Below are 19,819 nucleotides of genomic sequence, written 5' to 3' on the forward strand. Positions count from 1 at the left end.
TGCTTCTCTCTCCACAGATGCTGACAGACCTGCTGAGTATTTCCAGCATTTTTTGTTTCAGATTTCTAGCATCTGCAGTATTTTGCTTTTATTCAACATGGAGGAGTACTGATTCATCAGCTGAGGGGATGCAGTAGGGGATAATCAGCAGGAGGTTTCCTTGCCCAAGTTTGATCTGATGCCGTGAGACTTCATGGGGTCTAGAGTTGATTTTGAGGACTCCCAGGGCAACTCCCTCCCGCCTGCATACCACTGTGCCTGCTGTCACCTCTACTGGGTCTGTCCTGCCAGTGGGATAGGACATACCCAGGGATGGTGATAGTGGTGTCTGGGACATTGTCTGTAAGGTATGATTCCGTGAGTATGACTATGTCAGGCTGTTGCTTGACTAGACTGTGGAACAGCTCTCCCAACTTTGGCACATGCCCCCAGATGTTACTAAGGAGGACTTTACAGGGTCGACAGGGCTGGGTTTGCCGTTGTTGTTTCTGGTACTGAGGTCGATGCCGGGTGGTCCATCCGGTTTCATTCCTTATTGAGTTTTTAGCAGTTAGGTACAACTGAGTGGCTTGCTAGGCCATTTCAGAGGGCATTTAAGGGTCAACCACATTACTGCGGGTCTGGAGTCGCATGTAGGCCAGACCAGGTAAGGAAAGCAGATTTTATTCCCTAAAGGGCAGAAGTGAACCAGATGGTTTTTTGCGACAATCAACAATGGTTTCATGGCCATCATTAGAACAGCTTTTTAATTTCAGATTTCCTTTTTCATTAATTGAATTCAAATTCCACCTTCTGCCATGGTGGGATTTGAACCTATGACCCAGTGGAATACCCTGGGTCTATGGGTTACTAGTCCAGTGACAATACCACTATGCCACCACCTCCCCATTATCCAGTGAATTCTGCTAGACAGTGTACTTGTGGATATTGGCTGATAGTGGAATTGAGTTGAGCAGAAATGCATTCTCAGCTGGAGTAGTTTCTCAACACCTACTGTCTAGGCTGAAAATGAAGTGTGGCCACTTATCCACAGATGGCTGCAAGCATCTGCGGGGCCCTCCTCCAACAAGAGGCAATGCTTTCAGGAGACAAAGGAAAATATTTTTTTAAAGCCTGTAATAGCAACTCCTGCTGTCGCAAAGTGCAAAATCTTAATTAATGCCATAATGCATCAAAGCAGGAAAGGGCGGCACAGTGGCGCAGTGGTTAGCACTGCAGCCTCACAGCTCCTGCGACCCGGGTTCAATTCTGGGTACTGCCTGTGTGGAGTTTGCAAGTTCTCCCTGTGTCTGCGTGGGTTTCCTCCGGGTGCTCCGGTTTCCTCCCACATGCCAAAGACTTGCAGGTTGATAAGTAAATTGGCCATTATATATTGCCCCTAGTATAGGTAGGTGGTAGGGAAATATAGGGACAGGTGGGGATGTGGTAGGAATATGGGATTAGTGTAGGATTAGTATAAATGGGTGGTTGATGGTCGGCACAGACTCGGTGGGCCGAAGGGCCTGTTTCAGTGCTGTATCTCTAAACTAAACTAAAAAAAAATCTGCCTAAAAAATTTACATTACGAGATTGTGACTACAATGATACAGAAGGAGATGTCGCAAATTACAATAATCCATGAAAGATGTCAGAATCTTAAAATTCTATTTATATTCAAGAAAAGTAACAAAAAGTAGAAAAACGGCAGATTAATTAAGTAGCAGCAAATTGCATTATTTAGAAATATCACTTAATCCTGATTTAATTTTTCATTTACAAACGCTTCTTTCCAAGTTTGTACCATTTAACCACATCATGGTAAATCTAATTTGAGAATGCTACATCTGAGCTCTCTGGGAACACACAATCACTCTATGTATTTGTTTATTTTTTTTTAAGTACAAGAATCACGATGTTCAGCCAAAAAAAAACCCAGTTATTCTGAGGAGAAAAGCATAATAAAATATCATGCTGGGGAATAAACTGAATTACACTTATTAACTGCTTAATATAACATGAATATCAATTGCCCTTATTGAAGTGCTGTTGAAGTGATTATATGAAAATTAACATTCTAGGAGTAAGTAACAAGTGTTAATTAAAGCTGTGGCTTTATGTTAAACAGAACATCTGCTTTGCAATAAAAAAAGGTCTACACTTAAATGTGCAATCAGCCTATGGGTGTTTACATAGAAGTGCTAAGCAGGTTTTACTGTCACTTGAGTACTCCAAAACATGACAAGGCAACCACACTCACCAGTATTGCTGAAAACAGTCTGCATGATCTCCATCTGTTGTTCAGCAACCTACCAAAAAACATAAGCAGATGTTATAGAGTGCATCTAGTAGTGACGATGCCCAAATTGGCCATCCACCAAGATCGGAGCAGAAAAATAGAGCCTCTCAATTTATCATGGTGAATGTTTTCTTTCCTTTTACTTTGCTAAAGGGATTATAATGTTTAATGGTTGGAAACACCGAAATGCTGTAGAAGATGGAGAGGGAAGAAAGGTTTGTAAAAAAAAGAGTAACAACTTTAAATTTTCAGTTTCAATATCCTCTACAGGGCCCGGGGAGGCCCAAGGTATTCTTATGGGACTATGAGGAGGGAACCTTTCAAATGTAAAAAAAAATTGAGCTGAACATCCTGTGGCTTTGATTCTGCCTTGCACCAGCTTTCACTGGTGGGTCCAAGACTGTGCAGCCCAGTTAAAATCGCTGGAACTCAGGAGTACTTTTGGGGAAGAGTGAGGGTGGAAAGGCCTGGTCCATTTTAAGCAATATTCTCACTGAAGTTCATTTACAAAACTTTGAAATTTTGTAATATAGGAAAGGTTTTGGCAACCCAAGTGGCTTAAATAAGTGGATTGCAGAGCACGCTGACCAAGTGAAATGTTCATAGTAACTGAATGAAGTAAAATAGAAATAATGAATGTAAAGAAGTAGCTTCACTGGCCGAGCTTAGGTTACCTTGAACATGAATGCATTTCAGATGGCAGTATACAGTTTCAAAGTCCAAGCACAAAATTTTGATAGGGCAGTTTCACAACCATGATTTCTCAGACACCAAGGTTGATCATGGACAGGTTCCCCAAAAAGGGGGAGAGAGAAGAGACACAAGAACACAATAAAATGAGAACATGAAAAAATGCCTTTCAGCCCACTGTCGCTCATCCCTTGTCTGCATTAACTCTCCCATTCGGATGCTAATTGTGCTTTGAATAACTGTTATGTTTTTGCCTCTGCTGCAATACTTGTTCGATTCTTCCAAGCCTTTCTCTGATTTCAAATTACAGTTTGTAATGTTAGTAGGAAAAACATTAACACTTTCATATGAAATTCCTTTACCTTCACTATTAGCATACCCATTACTCCTTCAATTAGGTTTTATCTCAATATCTGTTCTAAATTTACTTTTCACTCATTCCCATTTGTGTCCTCCAGTTCTACTTTCTTTCCATACTTTCAAGGAATAATTAAGGTTTACATTACCGGAACTGTTGGATATGTGCTTCATTAAAGCTTACTATTCACAGTTCCAAAGCTCTGCCCTCCTTTTTTATTAATTGGATAATTATCAGTATACCATTAGGATGCATATCTAGAAAGATATGAACAGCTGTAAAAGAGATAGCAACACTAAGAGGGATATTCTATTAATTCCAATCTCCTTGAACAAATATCAATCTGATGGAAAATCTACTGTATATTATCTTTTACAAAATTTGGGAAACATTAAAAACTAAATCATTCTATCAGTAGAAAAATAACTTTACTAGAAATGTGCAAATTATACAAATTCACATTAACTTAAAAAAGAATGGTGAGCATGTTAACCCAAGCATAAAGAACAGTCATCTCCTTAATCAGGAATCAATACTTGGGTATTTTTGAAATCGAAGGGAAAGAAAAGCAATACTTTTTTTTTAAATGGTGCCCCTGCCAAAATTAATTAGCCTCACCATATATGTGATAACTTTCTTGTTCAACAATTAGATCAGTTAAGAAATGTGCTGTTACAGTCTGAAATAATGGCAATGTTTTTGAATTCCTTTTCCTTCTGGCTCCCTTCCGCCCAAATTTCTCTGCTGCTTTCTAGAAAATGCTGGCTTGGGCCGAGGTATGCTTTCTCTGGCATTACAGTCCTCCATTACCTTGCCCAAGTTTCCATTTTTCATGTGTGAATTTAAATAGTAAGTACCAGAGTGAAAGCAATTCAAAATGATTGGCTATATCACCAAAATAATAGATTATAAGTCGACAGAGGACATGCTCGGCGTATACTGTATACCAGTCAAACCACACCGAGTAAAGTCTTCAATACTGGTCAGCACATCCCAAATAAGATGGACAGAACATTGGAAAATTGCAGAGAAGATGAAGAAGAAAAACAACAACATTTTAGACATGTTAGACATCATGATAATGCCTGATTCTATCCTCACGCAAGATCAATAAATGGATATTTTTCATTCGTAAATTGTATACAAATGGAATTAAAAGGTTTGTGCAAAACAAGCAATATTAGCTTTAAGGCATATAATATTTTTTCACCCATTCTGCACCTGTTTATTGCTTACTGTGAAGGATTCCAGCTAAGTGGGTAACCAGGAATTCAGGAAGTATAATATTTGTAAGCATATATGGGAACACTGGTCGTCAAAGTCTAATATATAGCTGAATGGTCAAGAAGCTCTAGCTATAAACATGAGCTGGCTCAAATTCAACCATTGAGTTACTGCTGTGGAAATGGCTTCACTGATATCACTTCATGGTTCTTTCACAGTTTTGGCTTTTGACAAGCATGTTGGATGCTGAAGACCAGTCTCAGAAAGGCAAAGTTGTGGAATGTTTAGAGTCAATAGAATAAAATAGAATAAGGAAAGAAATATTTACAACAGCAACTGGCTTGAAGTGCAGGTGAGAAGAATTTTATTCCAGGGCAGGATCCTTCCATACAAGGGGTCAGACCAAGCAACAAGATTACAGTGTGAGGCCAGGAGAAATTTTAACTCCCAGGTCTCATTTCCATACCTAGACCCCAACTCCTACTCAAACCTAGCAGAAATCACTGCCCGGCTGGCCGGTGAGAACAAAATTTGTGTCGGAGCTGTGTCCGACAGTCGGGTAAGTGGTAAGGTGGGAGAGTCATGGGACGATGGGAGGAGAGAGGAACCCTGGGCAAAGAGAGTTGATGAGGACAATGCAGTTGATGTGGTGTATATGGACTTCCACATTAAATTTAAAAAGCACAGTGAGCATATTAACCCACATTATAGGCTTGCCAGAAAGTTGAAGCCATGGAATAAAAGAGACAGTAGCAGCATGGATATGAAGTTGGCTGAGTGACAGAAAACAGAGAAGTGGTGAACGATTGGTTTTCAGCCTGGAGGAAGGTATACAGTGAGGTTCCCCGGGGTCTTGCTAGGACCATTGCTTTTCTCGCTCTATATTAATGACCTAGACTTGGATGTGCAATGCACAACTTCAGAATTTGCAGATGACACAAAACTTTTAATTTTTGTGAACTCTGAGGAAGATAGTGATAGACTTCAAGAGGACATAGACAGACTGGTGGAATGGACACATGACAGATGAAATTTAATGCAGAGAAGGGTGAAGTGAAACATTTTAGTAAGAAGAATGAGAACAGGCAATATAAAATAAAGGGTACAATTATAAAAGGAATGCAGGAACATATGTGCACAAATCACTGAAGGTAGCAGGGCAGGTTGAGAAAGTGCTTAAAAAGGCATATGAGATACTGGGCTTTATAAATAGAGGCATAGAGTACAAAAGTAAGGAAGCTATCATGAACCTTTACAAAACTCTGGTTCGGCCTCAACTGGAGTATTATGTCCATTTTGGGCACTGCACTTTAGGAAGAATGTGAAGGTTTTAGAGAGGGTGCAGAAAAGATTTGCAAGCATGGTTCCAGTGATGAGGGACTTCAATTACATGGTTAAATTGAAGAAGCTGGGGGTGTTCTCCTTAGAGAAGAGAAGGTTAAGAGGAAATTTGATAGAGGTGTTCAAAATTATGAGGGGCCTAGACAGAATAGATAGAGAGAAACTGTGTCCATTGGAAGAAGGGTAAAGAACCAAAGGACACCAATTTAAGGTGGTTGGCAAAAGAACCAATGGCAACATAAGGAAAAATTTTGTTTATGCAGCAAGTAGTTAGGATTTGGAATGCACTGCCTGAGAGTGTGGTGGAGGCAGATTCAATCACGGCTTTTAAAAGGGAATTGGATTGCACCTGAAGAGGGAAAAATTGCAGGGCTATGGGGAAAGGGCAGGGAAGTGGGACTAGCTGCATTGCTCTTCCATGGAGCTGGCACGGACATGACGGTCCAAATGGTGCTGTCATTCTGTAATTCTATGATTCTAGACTTGACTATTCCGTGGACTCCTGTCTGGCCTCTTATTTCTACTCTCCGTAAACTTAAACTCACCCAAAACTCTGCTATCTCATACAAGTCTCATTCATCAATCACCCCTGTGGTTACTGACCCGCACTACCTACACTGAGAAATGCCTCGATCTTAAATTCTCATCCTTGTTTTCAAATCCCTCCATAGGCTTGTCCCTCCCGATCTCTGTAATCTCCTTCAGCTCTGTGATATCAGCACTCCTCCAATGTTGGCCTCTTGTGCATTTCCAATTTTAATTGCCTCACCATTGGCGGCGTGTGTCTTCAGCTGCCATGGCCCCAAGTCCTGGAATTCTCTTCCTAAACTTCTCTGCTTCCCGACCTCTATTCTCTCCTCTAAAACATTCCTTAAAACCTACCTCTTTCATCTGTCCTAATATCTCCTTCTGTGGCTAAGTATCAAATTTTGTTTCCTACCACTCCTGGGTCATTGCAGCATTGAACAAAAGGTGGATTAGAGTAAATTATAACATTTAATTTGAAGGTGTGTTGTATCAAAGTGCAAATGAGCTGATATGCTGTCCTCCATCATTATGCAATCCCACAATATTTTGTTGAAGAAACAAGGGTGGAGGTGCAACTAATTCTTCTTTTGAAAGTATATAGATCACGGTTTATATGCAGTCTTTTATCGTTGGGGTTCGATCTGGTATTTCTGCCAGAGGCCTGAGCAGGGGAGCAGTGGCAGCTTCCATATCAGAACAAACCTGTTGGAGCATGGGCCAGAAGACGCCAAGATAGAAAGCTTTAATAATTATTTTTAGTTTTCCTGGTGGGCCAGGAGGAGCAGTAATGCTCCTCTCAGCCCCTCAAGGACATCAAAGTCTAGAGGTAACAAAAGCATGGATGAAGGTTTCAGCAGCAGATGGGCTGAGGCAGGAGTAGAGTCAAACAATGTTATAGAGGGCCAGATTGTGCTGGAGCAGGGCATTTCGCTGCATTAGCCATTAGTTAGACTTTTTTTCTGCACCCTTCAGTTCAAAATTCTTTTACAACATTACTTGCTGCAAGTGCAAGCTGATGATGACGTGGCAAGGAAACAGGGCATCTCAATGGACAATGGGACCAACAGGGTATCTCCTTAAACAATGAGATTTAAAGATTGAGAAAGAAACTGAAGGATAACAGAGAAAGAGGGTGAATCAGTGTGGGTGAATTAGAGTCAAATCATTCACAGAAAGAGAAATAAAGAGAGGGATATAAAGATTGGATTAAGATAGAAAGAAAAAGAGGCAGAAAAGAAAAAAATTAAAATTTAAGCTTTAGCATTTTTTAAATCTTTAATAATAATCTATGACATGCAGGAATGAGACTCTACAATTTAAGCTGTACCCTTTCTGGGCCAGGGAGGTTAACTGTCATTGCATTAACAATTATCATGTTGTTGAAAAGGTACTTACACTGATAAGTTGCAGCCCCAACTTTCTGTGATGATTTTCATGGGCAATTGATGAGCAAAACTAACAAGTTCTTAAAAATAATGAGGAGGCTAAGAGTGAGATGCTGATTGCGCAAAGCGAACAACAGAGTGGCATAAGTCAACCAACAAGTTCTGGAGATTCACACCTCACAATGTATGTCTTAATCGCCTGAATTTGCTGGCCGATTTGCTCATTGATAACAGAGTGCGTCATTAACACACCCTTATTTTTCCAGCAAGATTCAACCTATGAGCTCTGCTCAGTTGGGGAAGTGCGGCATGGTGGGAACATAATAAAGAAAACAAGCATTAAATACAATCTTTCAGGAACATATCAATTGAAATAGAAAATGCATATGAGGGAGGTAAAAGGTTGGAATCAAATCTGGTGTCTCAAAAGACGTTCGGATGATCCTTAAGCTTTGTTCTCACAGTTTAAAAGGTCACCCAAACTTCTCAATTTGGCAGCACCCCTATAATTAGCTTCTACATGCTGTTCATTTAATTTTTAATGGGACTCCAGTCTTTCCTTCTACCTTAGATTAGCAGTTACACTATGTCAAGACATTAATTTAGAACTGCTAAATAAGGCTGACAGATCTTACTTCTGTTGCAGCTCCTTTGTTATTTTCACAAGTGGCTTACTTGTACCATTTGTGCCATTCTCCCTGACAGATGTTGTTGTTGGAATATTGACATCAGGCCAGAGGGTTGTCACCAGGGAATGGGAGCTTTTGTCAGTATCGTCTGTCATTGTGGAAACAAGCAGTTGCAGATAGCATGGAACTGCATTCAGCTCTGTTCTGTAGATTGGATGTCCTTCTGGATATTGAGCTTTTTGGCTCAGATTGTCTAAAAATATAATGAATACAAAATGAGCACATGAATATAATTTTGTCATAAAAACAAAGTAATGGGTATTTTATGTATAATGTAATGACTCTTAAAAGGTTCCAATTATAACAAACTTCTCATTTCCCAATGAAAAATAGATCCCATATGAAAATTATCTAACAACTTGCGCCAAAATGACATTCCTCACACCAGAAAGACATTGGGCTGAATTTTAATAGCTCGCCATCGGCACAGCGCATGTGCGAGACGTGCGCTACAGAACCGCCGCGATATTTTGTGCGGTGGCTGATTAATATGGAGAGGACGGAATGCCCAGCCCCAATGATGTAGAGGGGGCGGGCGCTCCGTCCCCGGCAATGGTGTCCGGCACCACCACGCAAGCACCGGCACCGTCTTTAAAGGGCTTCAAGCCCTTTCAAGACATTAACATTTGTAAATTGAAATGCAACTGTGTTTTTAATTTTCACAATGAAGAAATGAATGAAGTCTCTCTTCCACCCCCGCCCGCCTGACCTAACAAGATTTTAATTTCCCTCTCCCCCCCCCCCCCCTTCGGAAAACACTGTCTTGCCAGTCCTGAACCTTCACCCTCAAACGTACAGATCTTTGCCCTTCAACCCCTTCCCACCATCCCCTCAGCCAATTGAAACAGTTTTCCACGCTCCCCCCGGACCTGAAAACTTCACTTCTCCCCCCTCCCCACTAGTGTTCCACCTCTGATCTCCGAAGGCATGGGACTTCTTGCCATCAGCCGGAATATCAGTGTGGGATGGCCGTCGTGGAAAGGTAGGTCATTATTCCTTTATTATCATTTATTTAAATATCTTAATGAGGTTTTATGCGCCCAGCGGTCGGGGGAACTGCCCCGAGGCCTCACCTCCGCCAGAAAAATGGGGCAGGGCCTTCCCAGCATTGAGGCCCATGGCGGGCCTCTCCCGAAAGAATTTTCCGGGCCCCCGCCATGACCCCTGATGTCGGGGGGCTGGTAAAATTCAGCCCATCTCAGAATGCTTTATAGTACAAAGCGGAAAACAATTATGTGCTTGACAACACTGCCTAGTTAATCCGAGAACAAAGTTGGCAACTGTAGATGATGATTAAAGGAAAATGCTCATTCTACTGAAAAGGTAACCAGTGGATTTCTGATATCCTGCTTTTTTACAATATTTACAAATGATTTGCAACAGGGTGTCAGCAGTAGTATTATTAAGTTATCTGTGAGCAGATAGCAAGTAGAAAAGAGATTCACTATTTTCCAAGAGACTTCGATCAATTATGTAGCTGGGCCAGGATATTTTAATGTAGGGTAACGTATAAAGAAAGAAACATGCAAAGGTCTCCAGCTGAAGAGGCAAAAAAGGATAAGGGAGTGATCATACATCATACTGCAAGCCCACCTGATTCGTATGAGGTGATTATTTATTAATTCATGGGATTTTGGGTGTCGCTGGCTAGGCCAGCCCATTCCTAATTTCCCATGAGAAGGTGGAGGTGAGCTGCATTCTTGAACCATTGCAGTCCATGTGGGTTAGATACACCAACAGTGCTGTTAAGAAGGGAGTTCCAGAATTTTGACAGTGAAGGAACGACGATATAGTTCCAAGTCAGGGTGGCTGTGTGACTTGGAGGGGAACTTGCAGGTGGTGGTGTTCCCATGCATCTGCTGCCCTTGTCCTTCTAGATGGTAGAGGTCACGGGTTTGGAAGGTACTGTCGAATGAGCCTTGGTACATTGCTGCAGTGAATCTTGTAGATGGTACACACTGCTGTCGCTGTGCATCGGTGGTAGGGAGTGAATGGCACCCCATCCACAAACAATCAAGTGACTTTCTTTGTCCTGGATGGTGTCGAGCTTCTTGAGTGTTGTTGGAACTGCACCCATCCAGGCAAGTGGAGAGTATTCCATCACACTCCTGACTTGTGCCTTGTAGATGGTGGACAGCTTTGAGGAGTCAAGAGGTGAGTTACTCGCCGCAAAATTTCTAGGCTCTGACCTGTTCTTGTAGCCACGGTTTTTATATGGCTACTCCAGTTCAGTTTCTGGTCAATGGTAACCCCCACGATGTGGATGGACTTAAAATCCAAGAGAGGAGCAGACGTGTACAGACCAGTCAGCAGATAACGAGAGAATCTAACCATCTCCTCTTGATGTTCAATGGCATTACCACCGCTGAATGACCTCAGGTCAATCAAACCCTTTCATAATTTTAAAGACCTCTATCATGTCACCCCTTGATCATCTCCTTTCTAGAGAAAAAAGGCCCAGCCTGTTCAATCTTTCCTGATAGGCATAAGCTCACAGTTTTGCTATCATCCTCGTCAATATTTTTTTGCACATTCTCCAGTGCCTCTATATCCTTTCTATAATACAGAGACGAGAACTGTTCACAGAACTCAAAATATGGTCTAACCAAAGTTCTATAGAAGTTTAGGGTAACTTCTCTGCTTTTCAGTTCTGTCCCTCTAGAAATGAACCCCAGTGCTTTGTTTGCTTTTTTATGACCCTTTTAACTCGTATAGATACTTTTATTGATTTGTGCATCTGTATCCCTAGATTCCTCTTCTCCTCTACCCCAATTAAATACTTAATTTCCATGGAGTATGTAGCCTCCTTATTCTTCCTACCAAAATGCAGCGCCTTACACTTATCTATATTAAAGTTTATTTGCTAATTACACATCCATTCTGCAAATTTATTTATTCATGTCTTCTTGGATTTTGTCACAGATCTTCTCTGTGTTAACTATACCCCCAATTTGGTGTCGTCTGTAAATTTTGAAACCGTTAAAGACATATGGAAATAACTTCCAGAGAAGGTAATTCACTCTGAGTCTACTTGCAATTTTAAAAAAGGAACTGGATCAATATCTGGCAGGAGCCAGAATAGAGGTTTGGTGAGACCATTGACAACATTGACTGATCTCATTTTTCAGGGTGGTCAGGGAAAGAAATTAGTGTGCCTCAATTAACAACAGGTGTGATTGGTATGTCATGATATCATAACAATGGAGATTCTGATTGGAGAAGTCCTGATTGACATAATAGCCCTTTCTAATCCTCTTTTTACAGGGCAAGCTGCACAGTGTTTAGTCTATAAGTGTTTGTCCAGTGTATCATTGAACCACCTAGATCAGAATGATCCCAGTTTGCTGAGTTAGCTGATCTCTGGCAGCACACAGTCTTTCTATGTACTTGCTCCAACTTTTCATAATTTTAAATAGTTCAATCAAGTCAATGCTGTTCTAAAAAAAATCCAATTTTTGAAGTCTTTCATCACGTTTGTATTTCCTTACACCTGGCAACACCCTAATTAGCTCAGTCCGCAAGCAGGACCCTGAGCTTCTGGTTGCTTGCCATTTCAACACTCGCCCCTGCTCTCATGCTCACATCTCTATCCTGGGCTTGCTGCAGTGTTCCAGTGAACATCAACGCAAGCTCGAGGAACAGCATCTCATTTTCCGATTAGGCACACTACAGCCTGCCGGACTGAACATTGAGTTCAATAATTTCAGAACATGACGGGCCCCCCATTTGACTTTTATTTTTAGTTATTTTTTCTTTTTTACATTTTTTACAATTTTTTTTCTTTTGTTTATTTCATTTCATTGTCGTTTGTTCAGTTTGCTTACCCACTGTTTTTTTTTCATGTTTGTACTTGCTGCTGTTCAATCTTCAGTTTGTTAACACCCTATCTGTACCAATGCTTTGTCTTTCAACACACCATTAACATATTGTTTGCTTTTGCTCCATGACCTCTTGGTCAGCTATGTGGCCTTGTCCAATCTACACCTTCTCCTTTGTTATCTCTTGCCCCACCCCCACCTCACTTGCTTATAATCTTTGACATTTCTAATATTTACTAGTTCCGAAGAAGGGTCACTGACCCGAAACGTTAACTCTGCTTCTCTTTCCACAGATGCTGCCAGACCTGTTGAGTGGTTCCACCATTTCTTGTTTTTATTTCAGATTTCCAGCATCCGCAGTATTTTGCTTTTAATCTAATTAAAATGCACTGTGTGTTCTCTGTTGCCTCAAGACCCTTCCTAAAGTGTGGAATCCAAAATAGCACACAGTCTTCCAACTGTGGTCTGACTAAGGTATTACAGATTCACCATTGCATCCTAAATTTATATTCTATACCTCTTGTCAGAAAACACAGTTTTCCTTTAGCTTTTCAGTAGCCTTATTCACCTAAGGTGTTGCTTTCAATTTCTCCCCAACCTGAAGCCCAAAATCCCTCTGCTCTTCCACATCACCCAGTTTTCCCCAAAGTACAATTTTATTTCATCAAAATGCACCACCTCACATTTACTGATACGATGGGCTGAAGGGCCTGTTTCTGTGCTGTATAACTTTATGACTATGAATTCCATCTGCTACTTTCTGGTCCATTCCGCCACCTTATTAATTTCACATTACAGCTTCTTTTGGGGATGACCCATTAACCAGTTACCGATTTTGCTACTAAACAAGAGACCTAGACTAAGCCACAAGAGAGAAGTATGTTCTGGCCTGTTACCAATGCTGTGTAGACATCAGTCTGAAGTGTAATGAATTCCACTTTTAGCAATAACACTATTTGCTTATTTTAGTCCATAATGAACTAAATCATAATGCATTTTAAAAACTCAATTATGGCAAGACAATAACTGCTTTAAAACATACATCTGTCCATTCATTGGCAGTATTTCAGAAAACACAAAGCAGAGGTGACATAAGAGACACAAAAACATGATTTACAAGTTCATCTAATGCTACTAAAATTCACTTTGTGCCACTGAATTAAATGTATTTTGTGACATCAAGAGTAACATTTTGACTACAATATTCAAAAGGTTTATAATTCTGCATATAGAAACAAAATTTTACCATCAAATTTATGTGAACTCCTCTGCTCACTATTCACTACTCTCAACTGATTATTAGGTGCTCCTGTTCATAGAATCATAAGAATGTCTACAGCACAGAAGGAGGCTATTTGGCCCATCATGTCTGTGCCAGCTCTCTGCAAGAGCAACTCACTTCGTCCCACTCCCCAGCCTTTTCCCCGGTGCCCTGCAAATTTTTCTTTTCAGATAATTGTCCAATTCTCTTTTGAAGGCCTAAATTGAACCTGCCTCCACCACACTCTCAGGCTGTTTTTTAACCCATGACACCATTTAGTTGAGCACTGTATATAACAAGAGGAAAGAAACATATTTTAATGCCTGAAATGTTCACATACAGATTTAAAATTCTAAACCATTACTTGTGGTGTTTCAACAAAGGGACTGTTTGTCACCAGAATTTTAAAAGTAAGCTATTTGACCAGAATTACCATAATTACAATTGGTCAACTTGCTCCAACAATCCAGTTTACACAAATATGTGTACGTGTGTATAACATATATTTCTTGTAAGTGGCAGCCTTACTATCTGTAACACGTTATCTATTTCCAGCTCTCAATTCCCACCGTGCCTTAACATGTCTATACACTTACCACATATGCACATTTCATTGAGTCTTCCATGTTCCCGATTTAGATCTTCAAGACAGGTGAGACAACTGCATTCCCTTTTCAAATTCACTGCTGCTGTCACCTCCCCCACTCCCAATACAGTAGGGGATGGGGGGGCTACAAAGAACTTTGGGACTGTCAGAGTTGGGATACGTCCAGATGACTCCAAGAAGTCAGGAAGGATATGACTGATTTCAAGATGGTCAAAAGATAGAGAAATGAAGAAGTAGGCAAAAGTAGAAACTGGGCAAAAAGTGAAGGAGAGTCAGACAGAATTAAAGGAGGGAGAAATGAAGGAGGAGAGTGAGACACAGAGAAATGAAAGAGAAGGAAAGATGGAGCCAGATGTTTTGCAAGGGTCTGCAGGCAGCCAGTAGCAGGTTGGGGCCCTTGTCCAGACCAACACCTTCAGCTAGAAGGACACAAGATATTGAGAGTATTTTTGAAAGGATTTAGCCCAAACCAATCTGAGCACCTGTGAACTAGATAGTACTCATTATTAAGGATGGTCACATGGCTGGAGTGATCTGTGACCAAGGTGAACTTTAAATTATAAAAACAAAAGTTGTGAAATTCAGATCCATAGTACCATTGGAGACGGCGCTACAGAAGCCGATCACCCTCTTGGGGATGAGCTCTGGGCCGCCAGCTGCTTCAGACACGGTACACCAACTTGAGAAGGGGCTTGCGTGGGCAACCCTGTGAGCACCAGAAGCGACTGATCTGGTGATATCATGAAGTCACACAGCCCTATAGGCTGATGTGACGCACATTTTCCAAATTTCGACCATTCAACCAATTCCTACTTTACTCACAAAAGATCAAACTTTCAGCTGCAAGATGGGCCCTGCACTGGCGTTGTTTAAAAGGCCAGGCAATCAACTTGCAGGTAAGGAAACTTTGAAGAACTTCTGCTATCGCAAAGAGTCTAAAAGTACTCTGGAATGTTTTTGGAGGTGTTGTGGGGTGTTTCTGGATTTGGGAGGGAGTGTTGCAGCATCCTCGCATGAATGGCAGAGAATTAGGTGACCCGTCCACACAAACACTGCAACAGGCATGGGGGCTGGAGTTTTCACTGCAACACAACAGGGAGATGGAGCAGAGACTGCAGAGAGGACAAGCTTATCGTAATGCCCTTTGCCAAATTGGAGCCGGACTCCTCCAAGCTCCTTGGCAGTGACAGGAGGCTCTCTGACATGTCTGCCAATACTCCCAGCATCTCAACGTGCATGGCCATCAGCATTCTCCTGTAAGATGCCCCGTCAAGATCCTCATCAGAGACCTCTGCAGCAGAACGCGGCTGCGGCCTCACCCTTCGGGGCCCTGGCACGCAAACCATCCTTTCTCCCTGGCGAATCACCACGTGCAGGTCCCAACTCGATACCACCCTCTAAGGTAGATGTAGTGCCAGTATCTGAGCTGGTGGCTGCGAGTGTCAGATCAAGTGACGGGGCCTCTTCATAAGTGCTGAGCTGTTGATCTCTCTCCTCTTCCTCTTTCCTTGCTGTGGCTGGACAGGCGGCAGTTCTTGGATGTCTGAAAGCAGAAAATCAGAAGGGGAAGGGGATGTGACTGGTAAGCAAGAGGTCCATGTTCACACCAGCTGCAGGTTGCTCATTATGCAAGGTAGCAGGATAAGGGTCAATTGGGAGTTCAGAAGAGTAATAAGGCAGGAACATACAGTCATCCTGACTGTTCTTAATGATGCTGAATGTCGCGGTCTCTGTCACAGTCAGTCCCATGATGTAGAGTACCATCTCCTCCAGAGACTCAGGAGATGCAGGCATTCTTTTCCCCTGCTGGCTCTGCTGTGCTCCCTTCTATTGTATGCCAACTTGTCCTGCAAAAGAGAGGGAAGAATGTCAGTGATTGTGTTGCACTGTGTTTGGGTGATGTGCCTGCCATAGCTGCATAGCTGGAGGTACATGGAAGCAGCGAGAGGCAAGTGTGAGGCTGGCAGCATTGGTAGGTGTATGAGGGTGAGGTGGAGTATCTGGATGTTTTGTGTGAGTCTTCAGTGTCAGGGACTGCGACTGGGTGAGTGATGGGGAGTGTGATGCAGGGAGAGGCTGGTGGCACAGTGGGTATGAAATGTCATGTGAAGATGCATTCACTGGCCTTGACCACCTGCATGAGGTCATTAGACTTCTTGTGGCACCGCTCCCAAGTTCTTGGGTCCAGATGCCGGGAATTAACCGCCCTGGCCACCGGTTTCCAACCTCTACTGAGGGTTGTCCTTGAGAGCGTCCAAGCTCCCCATGAAACCATGACATCTCTCCTCTTCTCCACCTCCACCATTAAGCCCACCAATGCCACATCAGTGACCCTGGAGCCTCTTCCCAGCTGTTCCATTTTCTTTGTTTAGAATTGCAGCAATAGTATTCAGCAGCAGCCTCCTGTAATTCCATGCAGCTTCCCTTTAAGAGACACAGTCTGCCTTTAAGAACAGAAGGCTGGCTGCAAACACTGCTGGGCTCTCTGCTGAGCACAGATACAGCCAAAAGCATGGGAGCCACTCATCTCAATGCTACTATCAGGTAAACGAGGCAGCAGTGCCAAAAATTTACATGCTGCCTACCTTCACCAGAACAGATGCAGGCAGGTCACAAATTGCAACCCACACACCCGAAAATCAGCACACCAATTTTTAGCCCTAAATGTTGTACTGTAGAGATTTTATTGAAACAAACTTAGCTGTGTCCACCCCGGCCCTTCCCAAAACTTATGGTGGCTACTTTATAATCATGCTGGCTTTGATTTGGTACCTTTGCTCTGTTCCCCATCTAAACAGCCTTGGTAACTGTAAATTGTGGTACCTATTTCCAGCTCCTAATTCTTCTGCCTCTTACCACAGCCACCCTCCCAATTCACCCTTGCCTGACCACAGCCTTGAGTTGCCCATTCTCTTCCATTTGCTGCTTCCTCGCCATCGCCCCTTCTCCTGTCTATCAATGCTGATCTAACTCTTAGTTCTACCTTCTTTTTCAGCTGCCTATGTTTCAGCACCTCCCTTGACAGCATTTCCCCATCCTCGCCTCCAATCTAGTAAATATTGCATCCCAACTTCCTACATATCTAAGTGCCTAGGCCTTAAAAAAAGGCATCAAAAGATGGTCATTGAGTACATCAGTTTGATAGCTAATCTCAGCCTGTAAGTTGGACCCCACTACATGGGGGGGGGGGGGGGGGGGTGGAAACCATGGACAGATCCAAATGGAAAAGTCTCTGTCATCAAGCAATCTCAACAATTGAAGAGAACAGAGTCAGGTCCCTACAGGACAAGTGAGTATGCGGCAAACCTAATGCCTTCAACCTACCCCTCTAACAATGACTTCATATTTCACATCTGCAATTGGATCTGCAAATCAAAATTTGGGTTAATGTCACATATGAGACGATACCAATCTATATGTTGAACAACCAATCTCCTTGCTGAACATTCATCCATCGAAGCAACAGGAGAATCCATCATAATTACATCATTTTAGGAATATGTATTGGAGTCGCTCAGACACATTAGAGACATACAAAAGAGAGAGGTAACCAAGAGGAAAGACAGAAAGAGGGACAGAAGCAATGGAAAAAGAGTGAGATAGACTAAACTAAATTATAGTTGTGTGTTCTTATCACCTGCAGTTTGACTGTGCTTGTTGCTTGGATGGATAGAAGATGGTTTATCACCATGTTTGTCAGTGTGTTGTGACTTGGAAACAGGGAAAAAGGATATGTGAACAGTTACATCCAGTTTAAACATTTTTAAAATTTCCCAACCATAAAATTGACCCTTGTATTTTTAAAGCATGTTTGTTATTGTTTCAATAAAAACAACATTTTATCCAGCTTTCAAGTGAATGTGTACCAGTTTTATCTCAGAGGGCAGAGACAGCAGCATATACATGGATTCTGAACATTTCTACAGGCACGCAACATTTTAATTCCCTCTCGAAGGCTGAACTATCTCATTTAAATGCTGCCCATGTAATGCTCAAGCTTACTTCTGGATCACTTGGAAAATGGAATGATTTGCAAATGTCAGGCTCTGGTTAGCAATTCTAATGACCAAAGAGGTAATTACTGCATTTCATGTTCAGGCATGTTATACTGCATCAAAGCTGACACAAATGCCCAGTTTTATAATGTATGACTGTGAAATAACGTCTGAAATGATATGGAAATTGATGTGCAAGAGATTAATAGCTGTTCTTGTATGAAAGATGGCTCATTTCTGTCAGTCTATTATTTTAAAATGCCTGCTTAATTGCATCTTTCCTTGAGGGAGAACTGAACTATATTATCACTTACAACCAATAATCAGGTCCATCCGCAGAAAACAGAATATTAGCAAAAGGGAATGAATTCATTAATAAGTCCTGAGAGCAAATTGCAGATGGTTCCTGCATTTTGGCCCCAACAGAATTCCAGCTTGTTGTTCCAAGCCTGTACCTGGAAAATTAGCATAATCTCACAGTCTTTGACTTCTGGAGATTCAATACAAGCTGAAGGCCACCATATTAAATAATATTTATATATCCACTTAGAAAGTTAAGGAGTCATTCTCTAAAATATCATGGGATTTCAACTCTGTTCTATAGGGTCATAATAATTCCTGAAAAGACTGATGAATAATAATCATCTTCTAAACTATTTTCAACTTTTCTACCAGAGTTTCAATGCGTTTACATTATGCACCTAATTGTTTGAACTCATCAAGACTGTCAGTGTCATGAAGAATGGAACTTGCCACTGCTGGTGGTATAGTTTCCTCTGTTCACTAAATTATAGCAAAAAATGTTGTTTTTTTAATATTCACATCTACTATTTTAACTAAAATAAGTGAAGAGTGGACTAAACATCCACTCCATCCACACCGCTGTGCCCTGGCTACAGTGTGTACAATCTACAGGATGCCCTGCAGCAACTTGCCAAGACTTCTTCAGCAAAACCTCCAAAATCTATGCTCTCCACCACCCAGAAAGATAAGTGTCATGAAAGTATGTGTGGGCTTGAATATTAGAGACTATATGATACTTGGAAATGAAACTGAAAGGAACTCAGTGTTTGGGGAAAACACCTGACCTGGGGTTTGTTGTGAGGTTAGATAAGCATATGCTCCAGTAGTGAGCAGACGTAAGAAACAACTCTACAGAAGTCTTTTTATTAAAGATTGTCAAATCTTTGTTAAAGTTGAATCTGTGACTTCAAGTGTGACTCCTCAGCCTGTGATGTGACAACAAGGGCAGCAGCTGCACAGGAGCACCATCACTTCCAAGTTTACCTCTGAGTCACACACCATCCTGGCATGGACATATATCACCATCCCTTCATGGTTGCTAGGTCAAAATCCTGGAACTCCCTACCTAACAGCAATGTGGGAACTCCTTCACCACATGGACTGCAGCAGCTCAAGAACATGGCCCACCACAACCTTCTCATCAAACAAGGGATTGGCAATAAATGCTGGCCTTGCCAGTGACATCCACATCCTAAGTATTAATTTTTAAGAAGAGAGGAAATGATTCTTCAGTTGTAAAGAGCCTTGATAAAACTACATCTGGAGTATTGCATTCAGTTTTGGACACTGAACCTCAGGAAAGATATTTTGGACTTAGAGGAGGTATAGAACAGATTGACCAGAA

Source organism: Heterodontus francisci, chromosome 30 (assembly GCF_036365525.1).
Source record: "Heterodontus francisci isolate sHetFra1 chromosome 30, sHetFra1.hap1, whole genome shotgun sequence".
In the NCBI taxonomy this organism is placed as follows: domain Eukaryota; kingdom Metazoa; phylum Chordata; class Chondrichthyes; order Heterodontiformes; family Heterodontidae; genus Heterodontus; species Heterodontus francisci.